Here is a 6294-nt window from a genome sequence, read left to right as displayed (position 1 = left end):
GTGGGCGGGGCCTCCCGTGGGCGGAGCCTCCCGTGGGCCAATGGGAGAAGCGGGGCTTCCCATGGGCCCGTAGAAGGGGCGGGGCCTCCCATGGTCCCATGGGAGGGGCGGGGCCTCCCCGGTGGGACGCCACCGGACCGGAGTTAGGGATGCAGGAAAGTCTGCAAAGAAGCGCGCTGCCGCGGACGCGCGGAGAGCCTGAGACAAACGGAGGCTGGAGCGGGGGAGGGGCCAGGCTGATGCAGATGTGCGGTGGGAGGGAAGACCGTGGGGAGGCGACCAGCAGGGATAAGGGGGATACTCCTGGGTCCACCCGCTCTCTTTCGTTCCTATTTTTAAGGTTGGTTGCTTTGTCAAGGGGGAAACTTTAAAAAAAAATTTTTTTTTTCCTGAAAGGACATCGAGGGGCTTGGAGAGTGGCAGAAGGAGGGTCTAGGAATGGAGAAGTGTAGTAATTGCCGCGCATTTACGAGGTCTGTGTCTTCAAGCTGAACCACAGGGGGAGTGCCCGTTCTAGAACCCTCTCAGTGTGTGGCCCACTGTCTCTGCCTCCGAGTCCGAGGACAGATGGCTTGGAGAACAAAGTCCTTCATTTCCTAAGGAGTCGGCAGGACCACTTACCATCACTAGGGGGCACTCGCACGCAAGCAGTAGTTGAGGAGCCTAAAGAATAAAGTAGAATAAGCAAACCTACAAGGGAGAGATTCAAGAATGAGGGCCACAGTTTCGAGCGTACATTGCATTTTCAAAATCTTCACCACCGAGCTGCTTTTTCTGGTCTCCCGGTACTTGAGGCTGGATACTTGGTCACGACGGGAAGAACTACCGGACGCCAGGTGGCAGCAAATAGCAAGATACAGAATAAGAGCGACTGAGGACCCTCCAAGGGCCTGATTGCCTGGCTGGCAGCGCGTTTCTACCTTGACTGGCCACTCCAAATTATTGTCATACTCCTCATATTTGTCTTCCACTCAAAAGCCATTTCTCCCCCTTTCCAGGCTGGCAGCGCCCCGATTTTGACGTGTCGAACGCCCCCTTCCTACAACCAGGGCAGATCATGACCGGACAAACCAGTCAGGCTCATCTTCTTCTCGGCATTGGTGGGTTTGGGGACCAACATGTGCCCAGATCCAGCCATGAGCACTGCGCAGGATGAGCATCTTCTGGGAACAGGTTTCCTAGTTCTTTAAGCCCCAAGAAAACAAGAGCCTTTATTCTTTTTCCTGCCAGTATGGAGGAGGCTCATCCGAATCAGGGAAGGGGCGGTGGACTATCATTCTTCCCTTGATGGGTGCGGAGGGGTTGGGAGCCGTGAAAAACAGGAGCAGCTCCCAGATGTGATTAAGCTGTCTTCAAGGTCCCGTGCAGCTACATTTTGGAAAATGAGATAGAATAAAATACCAGAGTGCATATAGGAGGTAAACATTGTTATGAAAATTCTGTATCTGAGTTGCAATAAGGAAAACTACTGCTCTAAATAACGCCCCGTCTTGCTTAAAAATACAAAATTTCCTCTAGAAAGGAACAGTCTATCACCAGAGCAAGCAGATTTCAGGCTTTTTCAACCTTTTTTTTCCCAACCTTCTTGATATTATCTCTGTTTATGATCGAATTGACTGTTCAGCAAATGGTTGGAGTAGCTAATTATAAACCTAAAAATCACTGTGTAAAAAAAAAAGGCCTTTGATTATATTCGTGAGCAACCAGATGGGCTTTGGTCCAAATATAATTTTGTGGATTAAAAAAATGCATGTAGGCTCCATCTTCAGTAGACCTACGCTGACCCTCCTCCACACTCATCCGGTGACAGCTGGAGAACTTTCTAATCGATTTAATGATTTAAAATTTTTTATGATTCGAAAAGTCTAAGGATATACACCATTCAGATGGTAAAATAGGAATGCGGTGAAGGTTTTTAAAAACAGAGAGAATAGAGACACTGACAGTCAAGTAAATGATACTTCTGCGGACTGCAACATGTCCTGCGTACGGGGTAACAAGCCCAGAGAGGGTTACAGTTCAGCCACCTTACATTTTAGCTCCAAGGTGGTCAGTCCTACCGGGAGCTACCGCAAAAGAGCATGGACCCTGCAACGTCGCTCTACCCACCACTGTGTGGGGTCGGGTACATCGCTTAGAGTCTCAGAACCTCATCTGTCACGTGTAAAATCAGGTAATAAGAAAACACCCTGTCTACCTGCAGGATTGCTGTGTGTGAAGATCACATGCTTCCGATATGCTGGGCACATCAATGGCTTTATAAAATCCACAGAAAACAGAGGGTAAAAACACATTTAACTGATGCGACCAGAACAAGGAGTTTATAGCTTAAAGTCAATTACAGACTCGAATTACAAAAAAAAAAGTTCCTGTGTACTTCTGACAATTTTCTCACACACACACACACACACACACATTCGCTTTGGATCGGGGGCCATGGCTCTTTCCTTGAGTGCGAGTCTCCTGTTTTGGGGTCCCATGGATTTTTTGCTGCTATTGTTTTTGGTTTTTTTACGTATAGCAAACCCAAAATGTATCACCTTTTTGGGTTGTGGGTTTGGTTTTGTTTGCGTGTTTGTTTTGTCATCGCGACTGGCTCATTTATTCAAAAGAATCTTTACTTTTCTGTGAACAGTTTTTAGCAGTAATACAACAGACTCAAACATCTGCGACTCAACTAAAGTTTTCAAAAACTGAAAAAATTTCAACAGAATTCGTGATGGTGAAAACCCCATGTTTCATGGTGGATGCTTTTCCTAAACTGTTTTTTAAAAACCAAAATGTTATCGCCTCTGACTTCCAGTTTTGATTTCTTCAACGGGGAGCATGAACTAAAACGTTAAGGATACGTGTGCTGGATCTTTCTAAATTTGTGTTACTTTTTTCAGTCTGTCATCTCACCCACATGTAAGTCAAAGCATTATTTTAGCCACTTGCTTTTATTGAGTCATTCAAATTAGTTTCCATTGAAGCAATTCTTTCTGCATTCACATTTCACTAATTTACATAACGTTTAGTCCATGTATATAATTCGAATTAACAAGTAAAACAAGTAACGTTCCACAGCCCCCCTGTGGGAGCGGAAGCGCACGGCCTGGCTGAGGGCGTCACTGCGGGGGCATCGGTCACCATGCTCTGAGGGCGCAACTGAGAGGCTCCATCTGAAGACTCGAGTGGACGGTGCGGGGGGGAGCTCTGACTGGAGTGTGAACCCCATTTTCCAGGTGAGGCGATCGAGGCTTAGAGTTAAGAGACTTGCCCATTTTTTATGTGACTCATATTTCAGAATCTCGAACACAAATACAGGGAGGAGAAACTTAGCCCAGCCACGTAAAGACCAGAGAAAACATCTATGAGGTGATGCTTGAGCCAAGACCAGAAGGGAACAGGAGAAAACCAGGCAAATGAGAGCAAGAACACTCCAGGCAGAGAAAAAAGTTTAAAGTCCAAAAAAGAACATGAAAATGCAGATCTACAAAATGAATCTGCTGGTCTGGAGCTTGGGAAGGAAGGGGATGGGGGTGGGAGAGGCTGGCCATCCAGACTGGAATGATTTTCTGTGTTAAATTGTTTACATTTACTGAAAGGCCCCTGGGAGCCATCAAGTGACTTTCCTTGGAGGAGCAACAAAGTCCGGTTTATATTAGGAAGATGACTGCCAAGACCAGAGTACAGACGACCAGGGAGCCACCGCAGGGAAATGAAGGGGACAGCCGTGAGGACCTGCGTGAGCTGGAGACGCCCCCACACGTATTCTCTTCCCACTGGGTCTCCCCGCTTTATCCAGGAAGTGCAGGTAGGAGTGAGGGAGCGATGTCACTGCAGGGTGTGCCCCTGGTCTCCCCGCTTTATCCAGGAAGTGCAGGTAGGAGGGAGCGATGTCACTGCAGGGTGTGCCCCCGCCGTCCCCACTACTGACTTAGAGCGGTTTCCGGTCCTATTCGCTGCCTGCCCATCTTTCCACACATTTTGGGGCTTCTAAGTGGGACACTCATAAAAGTGCGATCATGGGTAGTTAGGGGGCCATCTCTATGTAGGTTAAATATGTTTTTGTGGGCTAGCCCAGAAACCATTAAAACATTACATGTCACTTTTAATAATTAAAAGATAGAAGAGCATGGCCTAAAAGTTGAAAATAAAATCACACAAATGAGTGCAAATAGATATTTATCCAGTTGGTGGCATCAAGTCAGAAAGGAAACTGTAGCAGGTAACCTGAAATCTCAGTATTGGGGTATGTCCTAAAGCACACCCGCCGCCAACTACTCCTAACAGCAAACTGCCCTCAGTCATCGCGCCGTGGGGCGTAATGTTGGCGTGGATGGTCCGAGACTGTGGAGTGGACACTCTGGGGTTATGTTCAGAAGCAATTATGTGATATTCTATCATTCCTGATACACTAAACTAGAATTCTTAGCAGGGGATAAAAAGAGACACAGATCAAAGAAATTAAGTAAAAGATCTGTAGCCCTGATTTAAGCGGGGAGTGGAGCACCAATATTAATTTATGTGTTTCATCTGAAAACAAAAACCAAACTTATTACCTTAGTCCACGGTCCAGGGAGCACCCTCACTGCTCGGTCCGCAAACACCAGCAGAGAGGACCAGGCCTCCTTCGAGAAAGTACTGCTTTCGTGCCTGGCAGGAAATGTGAGATTGCCCTGAACATCCTATCGTATCACTTGGCGAAGATGCCACCAATGACAACCAGGGTCATGTGAAATGGACCCAGGGGACAACATAAGAAGCGTCTCACTGGCCGAAAATGGGACAATTTGAGCATCCACGAGAAAAATGACTTCAGTAAAGTGAATCAAGTATGTTTGCATCTGTGAATTGCTAATCTCTCTCTCTCTCTCACACACACACACACACTCACCACTGGATACTAGTGAACAACTCATTGTTTTGAAAACTAGACAGTTGAGCGCTTTATTGTGTTTTCTAAAAAAACGTACCACTAGGTAGCAAACAGTAGATGAGAGGAAGCTTCTATTTACAGCAGTATTTTACCTAAAAAATGAAGGGACACTAGAATTACAATATCATCATTTCTCAATCCCTAATTAATCAATGGATCAAAAAGAGACAGCGCACAGTATGGAAAGCAAGCATGCAATCCGAAGGGAGGAAAACCCAGCGGGATGAACAACGCAGTTTCTTGAATAAACTGCAAGGGAGGAAGAGAGGGATGGGATACAGCGTGAGCAGACGCCAGACCAGCAGCCTCAGCGTTACCCTGGATGTTGGCAGAAGTGCAGATTCGCGAGCCCCGCCAGACTCAGAAGCAGCAGCTCTGGGTGGAGCCGGCAGTCCGTTTTAACAGGCCTTCTAGGCAATTCTGAAGGCTCCAGACTAAAAACCATGACCACAGAGTGGAAGAGATTTGCAATGCTTACCTAGCGATTGTAATATAGTTATCTTATTTGGCTCCCCATTAAAAAAAAAAAAAATCTAAAGAGTTTTGACATCTATGATTTCTGATATCAAAAAACTGTCACTTTTTTTAGATGTGTCGATGGTACTGAGATTCCATGTTTTTAAACCAGAGGAGAAAGTATATGGTGCTTTTACTTGAACTGAAAGGCAGTACTGAGATACAGCGCTAAGCATACTGAAAAAGCCCGCTATGTCTCGCAGATGGCGAAACGGCTCGGGTTCGGATGTGTGGGAGCTCCGGACGCTCAGGCCACTGCCGTCATGCTCACCCCCCGACCCCCAAGGACGACCTCTCCCACGGGAGCAGGGGGCCACCCCCCAGCTAAGGGCGTGAGCATCTACATACAGGTGCCTTCCGACTTGCACCTGGCTTAGATGTCAGAATGCTATCTGTTAAGAAATTCAGGCTTACCTGCATTTTTAAAACACTTTTTTAGCCTATTACCAGTACAAGCCTGATGCAGGTGTTAATAACGCTTGATTTTTGTTTTTTGTTTTTTAACCTAGAAAGGGGACAGTCTGTCCTCTACATAAGCAAAGGAGCCAAGTCGTGTGTTTTGAGAAATGTTCGGAGGCTTCTCTGGCTTGAAACGTCATCTCCAAAAGTTCAGTGATGGTCTGGTTCTAGAATGCTGTCCAAGTGACTAGTCTTGAAATTTTTTAGGGCAAGTAATTAAAAAAAACTAATTGTGAGGCTGTGGTGTCTTCGTATCTCCTTGAATTTACATTGTTGCGCTGTGATATCTTTATTTCTTCTGTAATACAGCCTTTCAAAGAGTGCCTTCGCAAAAACCCAACAGGCGGCACTGGGTACGAGGGGAACAGCCGAGGACCCCCCGTTTTTATACTCCCATG

This window comes from Pteropus alecto, unplaced genomic scaffold (assembly GCF_000325575.1).
Source record: "Pteropus alecto unplaced genomic scaffold, ASM32557v1 scaffold101, whole genome shotgun sequence".
Classification (NCBI taxonomy): domain Eukaryota; kingdom Metazoa; phylum Chordata; class Mammalia; order Chiroptera; family Pteropodidae; genus Pteropus; species Pteropus alecto.
This window is presented reverse-complemented; position numbering follows the sequence as displayed.